This window comes from Stenella coeruleoalba, assembly GCF_951394435.1.
Source record: "Stenella coeruleoalba genome assembly, chromosome: 16".
Taxonomy (NCBI): Eukaryota; Metazoa; Chordata; class Mammalia; order Artiodactyla; family Delphinidae; genus Stenella; species Stenella coeruleoalba.
Window position 1 is genome coordinate 11,565,521 of NC_137162.1, and position 14,865 is coordinate 11,580,385.

The window sequence follows — 14,865 nt, forward strand, 5'->3', positions numbered from 1 at the left end:
AAATCAGAATATGTGTGTATATATATATATATATATATCTCACTTACTCATATATGTATAATCTATATATACATACATATATACACACATATTAATATATGTATAATATGTATACCTGCACACACATGCACACACATATTATACATATAATTTGAAAACAAGAGACAAAAATGATGAATTATCTATATCTTGGTTAGTTTCTCATTTGAACAAGTTGCCTGTATTTCTGCTAACGTTGATGTTACTACAGAAATCCACTGAGATGAATGAAATGCAGGCTCAAGTCTTTATTTTATTTTAATTTTTTGGCCACACCATGTGTCACTTGCGGGATCTTAGTTCCCCAACCAGGGACTGAACCCGGGCCCACGACAGTGAAAGCATTGAGTCCTAACCGTTGGACCACCAGGGAACTCCCTAGGTGTTCCTCCTCTCTATGTTGCAGGCCCATGGCTAACTGCCTCACTCACTCCTTGCTGCCATCACTGTCCTGCTTGGAGAGTCTCCACAGCAGAAGGCAATAATAGATGGGGAAAGAAATTGTGTCACAGACCTCAGTGACCCTGCCAGAGAAACCCAAGGATTAGCATTTGTGGCTCAAAAGGAAAAAGGAACACACGTCAGGAATGTATTAGTTCAGACACACTTGCAAATGAAACACAGCACAAAACAAATAAGAAAATGTATTGGTTCACATACTGAAAAGTCCAGGAGTCGGGCTTCCCTGGTGGCGCAGTGGTTGAGAATCTGCCTGCCAATGCAGGGGATACGGGTTTGAGCCCTGGTCTGGGAAGATCCCACATGCCGCGGAGCAACCAGGCCCGTGAGCCACACCTACTGAGCCTGTGCGTCTGGAGCCTGTGCTCCGCAACAAGAAAGGCCGCGACAGTGAGAGGCCCGCTCACCGTGATGAAGAGTGGCCCCCACTTGCCACAACTCGAGAAAGCCCTCGCACGGAAACAAAGACCCAACACAGCCAAAAGTAAATAAATTAATTAATTAAAAAAAAAATGTCCAGGAGTCAATATCCATCAGGCATGGCTGGATCCAGGGGTCAAACTATGTCATCAGACCTTGGTCTCACTCTCTCCACCTCTCAGCTTTGTTCTCCCCTGATTGACGGTTTTGTGGGATGTTCTCTCTGCACAGTGACCCCTGGAAGCTCCAGGTTCTCCAGGAAAAGATTCTCATAGCTTCAGCAAAAGCCACAGAGCTGGTGCTGGGGCTCTGATGAGCCAAGCCTGAGAAATGGTATAGAAAGGAAAAAGGCCCCAGCTGAGCCAGGTGGCCTGATAGTGGGGGATCAGAGTTTTCCCAAAGTAAAACTGCGGTTCTTCTGTTAGCAGAAGGGGAAACAGTGAGCAGGCAACAACATCAGAGGCCCATATTGGTGATCAGGTTTATTCTGAGATCTGCCTTACCTGTGGGGAAGTCACCCAAACTCTCTGGACACTGATGTCCACATCTGAAAATGAGAGAGCTGTGCCCAAAATCTCTAATGTCCTTTCTAGCTATAAGGAGTCAGTGTCACAAAAATTTTTTTTTCCAGAAAAACGCTGAGGGTGTCAGCTGCTGAGCCTTCCCCCTCCACCAGGCCAGGCACCTGATCTTCCCAGGCAGTGGGAGTAGGATGGATACTGACAGGGGACCTCCATGCCCCACAAGCTTGCACTCAGGCCTCAACATCCATCCTATCAATCACACACGTGCTGCTGTCCATTCCACCCTGAGCTCTGATTTGGCCCGGGTGAAGGGATCGAGGATAAGACAGCATCTTGCCTAATGAGTTCACATGTGTAAAACACCAATTCTCTGCTCAATAGACTTCAGTAGCTCCCTATTATCAGTCAAATTTGGCAAAAAAGGCCTCACCTTGAGTTTTAAGGCGTAATATGGCCCCTAGGGAACCTGACAGATGTATTTATTTCCCACTACTTCTTTGTATACATTCCATGCTCCAGCTACTCCAGACAGCTCACTGTAGCATTTCTCCCCAGCAAGGCCCAGAAATCACCTGTTTCCTTTTCAAACTTCCCGACTGGATCAGCCCTAAGCAACTTAGAGGGAAGGGCTGAGTCTTGCTTGCTGACGTACATCTAGCTCCTAGCATGAGGCCTGGTATAGAGTAGGCACTCGATAACTATTGAGTAAAAATTTCCCTGAATGAACTTCATACTTTTCCACCTGCAGACTTCTGTTCACTTTATTCCTGCTCCCCAGAAGATGCTTAAACCAGCTTCCCCATATCTACTGTCCTCTCTCTCCACGAACCACTCGAGTCCCATTACACCTGCATTTTATTAGCATACTATGTTCCGTCATGCAGAGCCTCAGCACACCGTGTTCAAACTATTGGTTTGCTTGTTTTGCTGCTGCTCAGGCCCTCACCCCTGCTAGACTGGGAGGAGCTCCCTGGAGGCAAAGGATAGGTCTCATCCATCTCTGTATCCCAGCCTTATTATACTCTCTGTGTCATGGTAGCAATTAGAATAACATCTGCCACATAGCAGGTATCAACAATACCTGTGCAACCCAGGTGGGACAGGCTCCTCTTCTGTGTCCTGGAGCGCTTCTTGCTAACATATTGAGGGGAGAGTGGTAACAGGAATCAGATAGTCCTACTGTCTCCCAATTTGGAAACTGCTCTCAGACAATAGGACTCTAAGTCTGGTGATATTCAACGGTACCTCAATGGCAGGGGTCCGGGAGGAGGAGAATTTCAGCTTCTCTTCTGTTGGAGACACACTCCCAGTTGATCAGAAAGTGCTTACCACTCCTTTGCCTGCCTTACTAGTCTTTGCTAACACAAACATCACTAAATGTGATGGAGGCCACAGTTGTGGACTGAGATGCCGGGAGATCTCACAGAGCAGCCAGTATAGATTTTAGAGGAAGGAACAAAAGAAATGTCTGCACTTAGGCAGTTCCCTTGTACCACCCACAGTGAAGAGGTCTTATAGCATTAGGCCTTCAGAATAAGGGCGTCCACAAAGACACTCCTTTTCTCCTCATCTCTGTCCATCTCCCCTAATGCCTCCCTTTCCTCCAGCCCCCGCACCCCACCGTTGTGGAACTGGACCTGCTGCCCTATTCTTTCCTTCTAGAAACTCTCCCTTCTTCACAGTTTATTAACCCTGTTGCCCAAATCTTGTTGATTTTTTCCCCTGCTTATTCCATCAATTCCTGAGAAACGTGTCCTAAAATCTCCCGCTATGATTGTGGTTGTGTCTATTTGTTTTTATGTCTGTCAACTTTGTCATCTATTTTAAAGTGATGTTTTTATCAGGTGCTGGATATCATGTAGGAAAACTTACAGATATAATTTGAGGCTCTGGATGATGGTAAGATTTATTTTTGCTTCTGGCAGGCAGTAGGGTCTGGGCAGATACCCTTACACTCTGGTTTTAAACCAGAGGTGATTCTGCTCACCAGGGGACACTGGCAATGCCTGGAGGCAGCTCTGGTTGTCAGAACTTGGGAGAGGGGGTACTACTGGCACCTCTAGTGGGTAGAGGCCAGGGACGCTGCTAAACATCCTACGACACAGGACAGTCCCCTCAGCAGAGAATTAGCTGCCCCCAAATGACAATAGCGCTCAGGTTGAGAAACCTTGCAAGAATATAAACTTGCCAATCAGAAATAGAGCTGACTGGAAGCTGAACTTCAATCTTTGCGAGGGTTTCTCTATTTTCACCCCACTCCTTGCTGTAGCCCTTTGGAAGCCCCAGCTGAAAGCCTAAGGTGATCACTTGGGCTCCTCCTCCTTGGGCTCCAATTTTTGTCCCCTTAGCGTAAGATGCTGGAAACTTCTCTGCCTCTTAAGAATGAGAAAATATCTCAAAACTAACGTCTCTGTTAACCCTTTTCTCTAGGATCTTGGCCCTCAAATCCTCACCATCTTGGTAGCTCACCTTCAAACACATGTCTTGGATGTTTTGTTCAGCTTTTCTCGCTGTTCTCGATAGGAGGGTTGATCTGCCGATCTGCCATTATGGAACCATCGCTTTCCACAGAGGGAGGAAGTTGCTTCTGACTCTTTTCTCAAGTCTTTCAAAGGCAGGCTTTAGGGCTTACCATGATGCTGAGTTTCTTCTCTGCCCATACCTTGCCCATTTTGCCTGGAGAGGGGCATCTCTAGTCCCAGTGGCAGGAATGATGATGGGTGCTCTGATTTCCCATAATTACTGCCACCATCAAGAGCAACGGGAGAGGGCTGTGGGGTGGTGGGGTGTCTTACTAGTCATCTAAGAAGTAAACATGACTCATCATTAATTTTTCCATTCTCAGACAAGGATAAAATAGCTCTGTCTTGTACGAGGAAATTTTATTTTGACCCTGCTCCTTATGAAAGAATAAGCCTGGCATTAAGTGCTAAGACCATTTGCATTTTCCCCCCAAAGTCAGGCTTACATTGCTAGGAAACCAACCAAGATATGAGTGGGCCATATCATCTCATCTCAACGGGTGTGGTCAGTTTCCATTACTGGAATAGAATTCTAATCAGATTGTGAATTAGATTATTTATGATTCACAAATCTCCCCAATTTTAGAAAATGGGGGTGTCTCATTTATTCATGGAATGAAAACATGAATGAATGCATGGCTGTGTTCTAATCTTAGACCAGCACCACATCCTGTACTTGCTTTTTTTACTTGGTTTTCAAGGAAGGCCTTGATCTCTGTTAGTGTATTACTTGTATTATAAGAAATAAAAAAATAATGAAAGAAGGAATTCATTCTGAAATGCAGCCCACAGTCACAAGAATGACTTCGTGAGAAAGCAGGAAAGGATTTCTTCGGGCTGGGGTAAAAATGGAAAGCACAGTCATGAGTCGCCCCCTACCGCTCAATGGAGTTAAATCACTGACCTCAGATTTTAATTATTTGTGGCGTTCAGTCCTCTGTTAGCAATCATGGAACTGAAGCTGTATTTCGTGAATCCAAGGGGAAGCGGCTTGCTAATACACGGAGTGAGTTACTGGGGATGCTGGGATGAAGAGCCAGGATCTCAGGACCCCAGGGCCTAATTTAATAGCCACAGTCCACCCAGGCCAGAAGCTGCCAGCTTTAGTCTGTGCTCATAAATTAACTTCCCTGGAGATTTCCAAGTTTCAAATAGCTTTTGGTAAAGCCTTAGCTCTAAAGAAGTATTTCGAGCTTCACATTCCAATGTATCACAAATAAAATCACATTTATAATAAAATAAACCGTCTCGGCCATACCTTTTGTACTAATTGATAATGTTATTCTTGGGACCCCCTCCTTCCTTCCCTCCTCCCTCCTTCCTCCTACCTCCTACTTCCTCTTTTCTCTTATCATTCGAAGAAACTTAATCCTTAAAACCTTTCATGAAATGAATGAAATGTTATTTCATTATTATGAAATGTTACTTTATTTTTAAACTATGTATTTTATAAAATCTTGATCGTTAGGGTGAAATATAATGAACAAAATGGAAGAGTTACCATATTTTTAGTATTTCTAAACCCTCAGGGTTTAAAAATATATTGGGGGGGCTTCCCTGGTGGCTCAGTGGTTGAGAGTCCGCCTGCCGATGCAGGGGACGCAGGTTCGTGCCCCGGTCCGGGAAGATCCCACAGGCCGCAGAGCGGCTGGGCCCGTGAGCCATGGCCGCTGAGCCTGTGCGTCTGGAGCCTGTGCTCCGCAACGGGAGAGGCCACAACAGTGAGAGGTCCGTGTATCACACACACACACACAAAATATATATATATAGGAGCTAATGATCATTTTGTCTCTTTTTGTCTGAAAGAACTTTGTGACCCAATAATTCACCAAAATTATCTTAAATTTTTTAAAAATATAACTTGGCACCTATTGGGAGAAATTTATAAATTATGCCATAATTATGATTGTGTCGGAGGGCGGACCCAGAGTAATCTTAGAACTTTCATTATTCAGGCAAGAGTCTCCGTGTAGATTCTTTTAGTTATGAAGATTCTGTGCAAGTAGGCACTCGTTGCCATGAGTGGAAAGTGACGTCAACTTTGTTTATAAAGGGTTGCTGAAGCCCGTTTCTCCCTTAATACCTCCTGATAAGTAAATCCGGTTGCCAGGGAGAAAGAATATAAACTTGCCTGACAGTTAAGGAGTTTTGCCGGGGCGAAATCTCCAGATCCCAGGCCTTTCTCTCTGAGATTCAAAGACAGGAAACCTGTTGGGATAGATGAAAGGTTGCCGACAGAAAAGAATACCAAAGGCCCCAAGGGAAATTCTGTGAGAGAAATCTGAACTGGAGACCAGGGGTGTGGGGTGTGAAGGTGGGGAGATTGTTGGGGGGCGGCAAGGAGCTTAGCGAAGGTTCACAGGAGGACATACCTGGAGGCCCAAAGGGGGAGGTCCATGGGTAAAAATTGCTTGACTGTTTCAGCTGCGTTCTGTTGAAGTTGGCTAAGACGCTTGTTCAGGTGAAGGTGTTCAGAAGAGTCTTGTTATGGTGATAAACACCTGTTCTGCATCACACCTGGGAAGGAAGGTGAACTGTGAACCCCTCTCAGCAGCCATGTTCTTTGTGTTAAGTAAACTGTTTATGGGCTTATGCTAACAGGTGTGTGAGTGTGCGATCCAATGAGCTGGAAAGGTCCGTGTCCATTACTCCTAGGCCTCAAGCTTGGGCTGCATCTTCATGGGGACCACATGCTGATTCCCGCACAGGGTATGGCTGAGGAGAAAGTCCTGGATCCAGCTGTTGGCTGTATCAGTGTGATCCAAGAGAGCCATGAACTTGGAGCCTGGAATGTGGCCCCAAGGTGGTGGCCTTAGGGATCCAGGCCAGGTCTCTGCAAAAGGAGCAAGTGTCCACCCAAAAAGGAAGGGCCTGCTTTCAATGGCAACACCGGGGTGACTTTGAGGCACTAGCTGGTGAAAAAAGCTCACCTCCTGTTCTCTCTCTCTTTCTGTACCTGAGTGCCTCCTGAGGTTCTTGGATAACTCAGGGAGGAAAGGAGAGGCCTTGTGATGAAGACACGGGGCTTCTTGCCCATGAGGGCACGCAGGTGCCCCAGCAACTAATTGGAAAAATTAGAGACCTGACTGTATGTGGACCCCAAAGCATTGGTTGAAGCAGATAAAACTAGTTACAAGGTCTCCTAATTTGCCTTGCTTAGAGTCCCAAGAAAAGCAATACCATTTTGTTTCTGTAGCCAGCTGCCCTCTGGGTGTGTGTGGTCCTGAGATGAAGCTGGTCTCATCCTCAAGCACTCTGCCTTTAGGGAATTGCGTCATTCAAACCTCTTGCCTCCCCACGGACTGTGCTGAAGGTGTGGGCGTTCTGCAGCCTTGCTTTGAACATGTTATTCTGCTTCATCACCCTGGCCCTCGCTGAGTTGACCAAGGCTGAATATCCAACCCAAGGCAGACAATCTGTGGACTAGTCAGTGAACTGTATCTCCTGGTGCTAAGGGATGAGCTGTCAGCCAAATCTATACTCAAACATTTTAACTAAGATATGTAAAGAGTGAGATGTGGAGAAATTGGAACCTTCCTACACTGCTGGTGGGAATGTAGAAATGGTGCAGCCGCTTTGGAAACCAGTCTGGCAGTTCCTCAAAAAGTTACACATAGGAGTTACCATGTGACCCAGCAAGTATATTCACTTGCGTATATACTCAAGTGAAATGAAAACATATGTCCACACAAAAATTTACACACAGATTTTCATAGCAGCATTATGCATAATAGCCAAAAAGTGGAAACAACCCAAATACTCATACACTGAGGAATGGATAAAGTGTGGTGTATCCACACAACAGATGTTTTTCAGCACCAAAAAGGAGGGAAGTCCTGATTCATGCTACAATGTGGATGACCTTGAAAACGTTACATTAAGTGAAAGAAGCCAGTCACAAAAGATCAAATATTGAATGCTTCCGTTTATATGAAATGTCCAGAACAGGTAAATCGGTAGAGACAGAAAGTAGATTAATGGTGACCAAGGGCTGGGGGTGGGGAGAGGGTTACGAGGAAAGGGAGAGTAAATGCTAATGGGTGTGGAGTTTTGTTTAGGGGGTGATGAAAATGTTCTAATGTTGTTGTTTGGTTTTTTAATTAATTAATTAATTAATTTATTTATTGGCTGTGTTGGGTCTTCGTTGCTGCGCACGCGCTTTCTCTAGTTGCCGTGAGTGGGGGCTACTCTTCGTTGCGGTGCACAGGCTCCTCATTGCAGTGGCTTCTCTTGTTGTGGAGCACGGGCTCTAGGCGTGTGGCCTCAGTAGTTGTGGCGCACAGGCTTAGCTGCTCCGCGGCATGTGGGATCTTCCTGGACCAGGGATTGAACCCGTGCTCCCTGCATTGGCAGGCGGATTCTTAACCACTGCGCCACCAGGGAAGCCCTGAATTGTACATTTTAATGGGTCAATTGTATGGTATATGAATTTAAAAGAAAAAGACATGTAGATAATGAAACAGCGAACAATGGGAGAGGAAGCTAAACGGTTCAGATATGAAGAAAGACCATGTGGCCATGAGGAGCCTATGTAAACTGAAGTTCTGGGTGTACAGAAGCTATATCGCTAGGAGGGATGGAAGGAGGAGGAAGGTGATAAGGTCTCCTAAAGCTGTGTGATTTCACTGCTTTTCACATTATTCCCACACTGGCGTGGTGATTCGAAGCTAAGCAGTTCCAAGAATCTCTAGGTCATAAAGAGCCACATTGTAGGTATTCCTCCTGGAGCTTGTCCACTGTGAATTTCCATGTAACTGATTCCCAACCGAGGCCTTTTTGCTGGAAGTTTGTCTATTCTGTCACACCCTTCCCGTATCAGTGGGAGGATGCTAGGAAGGCATGGGGGGTTTTCTGAGGCTGGGCATGTATGCCTTTAAGGATCTAGGTCATGAGCTGGTCCTCACACATGCTCTGTCTGGCTCAACATCCCACCACCTAGGATTGACTTTGCTTACATTTTGTTTAGAAATGTGTAAAGGGGCATCCTTTTTGTGTCTCAGTTTTGGAACTGGACTGTCCCCTTAAACATTACCCTTCCATATACATAGTGTTGAAGCGCCCTGAAGGGTGACTGCCATTGTTAGATACCAACTGCCGGGGCATTAAGGGTCAGTGAGCTCTTACAGCCCCCGTTTCTATATTCTTGTGTGTAGATTCCAGAAGCTGTGAGCAGATTCCAGCTCCCAGGAACCACTCTGTTTCCTGGTCTCTTTGCTGAGGTCATTCTCCCCAAAGGTTCCATCTCATGGCAATTGGAATGGCCAGTAGTTGCCAACTTGAGTGCTTCCCTGATGGCATAATGTGCCCTGATTCTTATGTCCTAATCGTTGTTGGGTAGAGAAGAGCAGAGCAACTTCAGGGAGAGCTGGCAGCTGAGTCCAATGGCAGATCCTGGGCCACTCTGGATCCCAGCCTTCCTTCAGCTTCTGATCCTCTCAAGGCCTGGCCTGGGTGTTGCCTGGGTTCTGGGGATCAAAGATCTTTGCGGTAAACCCTGTTGCTTGAGATCTTATACGGGGAGGGGGTCTCTGTTCCCTGTTCCTCGCAACTGTAACCTCCCCGCCTGGAACGCACTGTAAAATGACATAATCCAGGCCTGAGCGGGGGGTTGCAGAGAGGGATGGGGAGGGCTGGGAGAGAAGAAACCGAGATGTGTTTGATTACCCCTCCCCTGGACTCTGCCCAGATACCATCTTGAGGTTGGAGACCAGAAGGACCTGTGGAACGGTTCCTTGGCCCCTTCTCCTTGTCACTGGGTGGTGTGTAGGGAAGGATGGTGGAAACAATGTTCTCAGTTGGACAAATTGTTGTCCCCAGGATTAGATGTGTTAAGGCACGTAGCGTGAGGTGCTCTTATTACCACCATTTAGCTGAGGGAGAAACCAAGGCTCAAAAAGGTTAGCGAACCTGTCCTAAGGTCACAAAGCCATTGAGTGATGAGGCTGGGATTGGGACTCAGCCTATCTGACGCCAGCGCCGACTCCCAACCGCTGCCCTTAAACCGTGTGTGAAGAGCGCAGGCCAGGAAAAGAGGAGGGACTTGAATGTGCTTGCACGAGGGGGCCAGGAGACGGCCCCTGAGTCCTTTGGCACAGAGCGGTTGGGGCTGGAGAACTCGCAGGCAGGCCAGCTCTGAAGCAGACACCACAGGGCACTGCTGGCGGTCTTGAGGGGCAGGATGAAAGCCGTGGATGCGGTGGGGAATAAAGCAGGATTTCAACAAGATGGAGAGAAGGGGAGCAGGGAGCTGAGCCCTGCCTCTCTGCTGCCACTTCTCCCGGTCACGTGGTCCACCCCAGGCGGGGCACAGTGGTCCAAGAACCTGGGCCACAGGCCTTGCTCTCTCAACTCCCAGGGGCAGAGGGAAGGACGGAGGGACCGAGACAGAATTAAGTATTTATAGCACAGTTGGACTTGAGCCTTGCTAATTGGCAGCTGAAGGCCAGATCTGGCATGCAGATGGGTTTTGTTGGGCCTGCTGGGGGATTTTAACATTTTAAAATATTTAAAAATTGAGAGACTTCACAGAAACAGATTTCTGGCCTTGCTTGAAAATTGGAAAGCTCTTACAACACTGGACCCATGTCCTCACATGGCAACCATGGGCTGGGACTGAGGAGGGTGGCATCTGCCCCCAGCCATGCCCTCTCGGATGGCTGGCTCTGCTGCTCCTCCAGCTGGTGGCCTCCGTGAGCATCTGGGATTGTGCCCCACGGAAGGCTTGTGCTGTGACAGCGCTGATGGTGCTGAAGGAACCCTGGAGTTTAGATTCTAGCTTCCTGGAGGGTATCAAGTGACTGCTCACTTTCCTGTGTGCCCTGAAGGCAACTGTGCATAGAAGTTTGGTGCTCAGGAGAAAGTAGGTACCAGAAACACAGACCCAGAGGTGACTGGGGTCTGGGAAGTAGAAGCCAGTGACCCAGTGAGAATGTAAACAGTATGTATCATCAGTCAGGGTTCCCCAGAAATTTTAAGGAATTGGCGATTGTGGGGACAGGCAAGTGGGGAATCTGTGGGTTAGGTCCCCAGGCTGGAGACTCGGGCAGCAGCTGACCCTGCAATCTTGAGGCAGGATGTCTTCTTTTCCAAGAAATCTGTTAGTGGTCTTAAGGCCTTCGACTGATTTTATGAGGCCCACCCACTTCTACAGAATACCTGCACAGCAACACCTAGACTAGTGTCTGCTTAATAGCCGAGTACTATCACCCAGCCAAGCCGACACAGAAAACTAAGCGTCACACAGTGATAGGAGCTGTGGGATGGGGACAGGAGCCTGGGCGACCTCACTGTAAGAGTGCGCAGGGGAGGGGGCGAGTCCAGGCCGCTGTGCCGGGACTGCAGCCCGGGCCACAGGCGCGGGCAGGGGACGGACTGCAGCAGGAAGAGCAGAGCCTGGGAGGCCAGGTAGACTTCAGCTGCTCTTCCCAGGTATTTAATAATAAGGGGGGTAAACTGGGGATCGAGGAGGAAATGCCTCTTTTTGGTTTGCACTTTGTAGGCTCAGGAGAAGGAAGGAGCCAGGTGAGAGAGAAAGAGAGGTGAGGTGGACAGGAACAGGGAGGGGCTGATGGTAGGATTTCTCTTTGGATCAGAAGAGACCTGCTTCCTCAGCAACAGGGCTGTGGACAACCCAGGGCATCAGGGTGGAGGGCTGGCTAGGGCAGGAAAGGACAGGAAAGGGAGTGTTCTAGAAAAAGGCCCTGTCTGCCTGGAATTCTTTTTCCCATGCCCTCCCCACCTCCTTGTACCTCCTTAAGACTGCCTTTTTAGCCACACAAATTATTGCCATGAGAATAAATTATTATAAAAATTAAAGCAATACAAAAAAAAAAAAAGACTGCCTTCCAGAGACTCCAGGAACTCTGCCCCCCACTGTCCTGGGCGCCCGAGTACGGGGACCTGAGCACATGACCCGTGGCTGCCTTCCGCCCCCTCCCACTGAGAGCGGATGGCACCAGCTCTGGCCTCTCCTGCTCTCTCTTCTGCTCCTGGACCCTCCTCGTCCTGCTCAGGACTCTCCCCCGGGACTGAAGCAGCCCTTCCTGGTCTCCACTGGTTGCTAGTGGGCAGCGCTGGACAACAGGCAGCTTGAGTATCGGGAAAGTAGGGACCCGCCCAACCTCACACACACACAGCTGGAGGAATTTTTTAATTTTTAAAAAAGCAACAAGAGTATAGAGCAGGGCAAACTCAGATCATCCTTACTCCTCCTTTGAGGCTTACGGTTGTTTTTATTTTGAATTACACTGTGGGGAGGCACCACAATTTTTTCCACGCTTAGGGCCTCCCAGGGCTTAATCCAGCCCCGCCTCGCACCCCTCCACATGCAAACATTTCAGTGCTCAGAGGATGTAGGGACACAGCCGAGAAACAGAGGTGCAGCCCAGGAAGGGCACAAAGACACAAAGGGCGTGTGTGCCCTGCTTGGGGCTTCTTTTGTGCCACCTGGAAGTTCAAAACATGTTGGAACACGGAAAGAAAGGTATTTGCCTGGGTGACTCAGACATGTTCCAGCATTTTCCCACAGGCTCCTGCACGTCCCAAAATAACTGCAACCCTGGATCCTGTCCCTTGGCATATGATTACGTTTGTATAACGTTACAGAGTGGCGGCCACACTCACACAGGCGCTGCAGGAATGCCCAGCCCACGACGGAGCTCCGTGCTGCATGGCTGGAGAAAAAGGAAGCACAGAGACCACAACAGGAAGAAGTGCCAACTTGCTGGAATTGTCCAGACCACCAGCCAGGGCCTGGGTCAGCGCCTGCCTTTCACAGATGGGGAGAAAATGGCCCAGAGAGGGAATCAATTTGCCTAAACATACATTCTGGGGATTACAAGAGAAAGCTGGTGGGAGAGCTGGCTCTAAACTCTCGTCAACTAATACCGATGTTTATTTCTGAGTAAACGTCAATTTAGCCTTGGAATCCTAAGACCTTATGTCAAAAGAACTTTAAGGGACCTTGGCCGTCCAGGGTGCCCATGTGCCAGGTCTGGACAACAATGTGGGAATAAGGGGTCAGAATGGACCTGCCCTCAGGGGACTTACAGTCTTGCTTAGTAAGTGACTAAAGATACTAAAACAGCTGGAAGACAACTGTCCCCTGGCAAACAGATTGAAGGCTGTTAGGAATCTCGGGAAATGGAAGTTTGAGAAGAAGAGTACTGTCTGAGCCAGGAAGGTCTCACAGACAGGTAGGCCTCAAGGGTGGGCACAGACTTGGGTGGGAATGGCTGGAGGGGAGCAGAGGCAAGGTGAGAGGGGGAGGGGAGCTCCAGGAACCTCTGGAAACCAAACCCAGGGGTCTGGGCGCCCAGCGTTGAGTCTGCTGGTGACTCTAGTATAGACGCCATTACTTAATAGTTCCAAGTTGGGAATTCCCTCGCAGTCTCACTGCCGCGGGGGAACTAAGATTTTGTGAGACGCGTGGCGCAGCCGAAAAAAAAATAGTTCTAAGTCACTTGTTTTATCTGAGAGACAGGAATAATCTCATAGGATTTGGACGCAATATGTTAAAAAAAAAGAACCGACGTTCTGACCAAGGAAGAGGTGAGAGGTTATTCTCAAATTTCTGTGGTACCTCACGCGGAGTCCTTTTCTTCTCGGTGTTAAAGAAGATGGTGAGACTAGCATGCACTTCAGTGTCTCCTGGGCCTGGATTCAATCCTGCCCCTGCTCCTGGCCTGGCCAGCGCAAGTCACTTCCTGCGCCCATTACACCAGGACGTTAATTACAGCTAATGTGCCAGCAGGCACTCCTTTCACTGCTTCCCATGTCTGATTTCATTTAATCATTACCGCTCCCCTGGCCCCATTTTACAACCGAGGAAACCAGGAAAGAAAAGGCTATGTAACTTGCCCACCGTCCCAGAGCTTTTCTGTGAAGCTCTGATTTGAACCCAGGAGTTCTGAATCAAGCCTGTGTTCTAAAGTATAATGTTCTCTTTTTTTTTTTTTTGCGGTACGCAGGCCTCTCACAGTTGTGGCCTCTCCTGTTGCGGAGCACAGGCTCCGGACGCGCAGGCCCAGTGGCCATGGCTCACGGGCCCAGCCGCTCTGTGGCACGTGGGATATTCCCGGACCGGGGCACGAACCCATGTCCCCTGCATTGGCAGGCGGACTCCCAACCACTGCGCCATCAGGGAAGCCCATAATGTTCTCTCTTTTTTTAATGTTCTCTTAAAGAGCACTGGGATGATTAAATAAGCCGAACTCCCCTGACACTAGGAGACACTCAGTGGATATATGTCCCCTGACTCCTACAGGGACAGGCACGTTAACAAGAGCCTTGCAGCCAGCCCTATGCCCAGCTGGTTGCCGCCATGCAAGGCCCAGGAACCACCAACACAGGTCGGGTAACTCCTGCCTGATATCCACGTACCATCTAATTTGGATGATTGAAAACATTCTAACCACGTTAAAGGGCTACCTGTTGATGATCTTCAGTGATAAAACATCAACCTAATTCAGTAACCACTTAAGAAGCCTTAACGTTGAGATCCGTTGAGAGTAGATGCCCAAGTCGCCAAAAAGATGGTCACGTTCTTTATCTGTGATTCATCTAAGAAATAGTCCAGTAAGCTTTTCTCCTATTTACAAATTTGCATTTCTAGAATCGGTGGTGGTGTTAGCAGTCAGCTTTTACTCCTCAAATGAGTTCACCCTGTAAAGATGTTGGCGATTCCCATCAGAATGACTTCAACCTTTCTCATGAAGCTGGGAGTGGCGAGCACGCTGGCGTGTTATTTTTGTGCAGCATCGTCAGGCACCAATATTAAACTCAATACAGTCATGAGGAATTCAGCCCAGGGGCTCTTAAGCCAGAGGGCTCCCTTGGAGTTCCAAGATCTCAGACCCATCTTTCTCTTCCTTCTCAATTTCAGGTTTATTTGGCAAAGGACT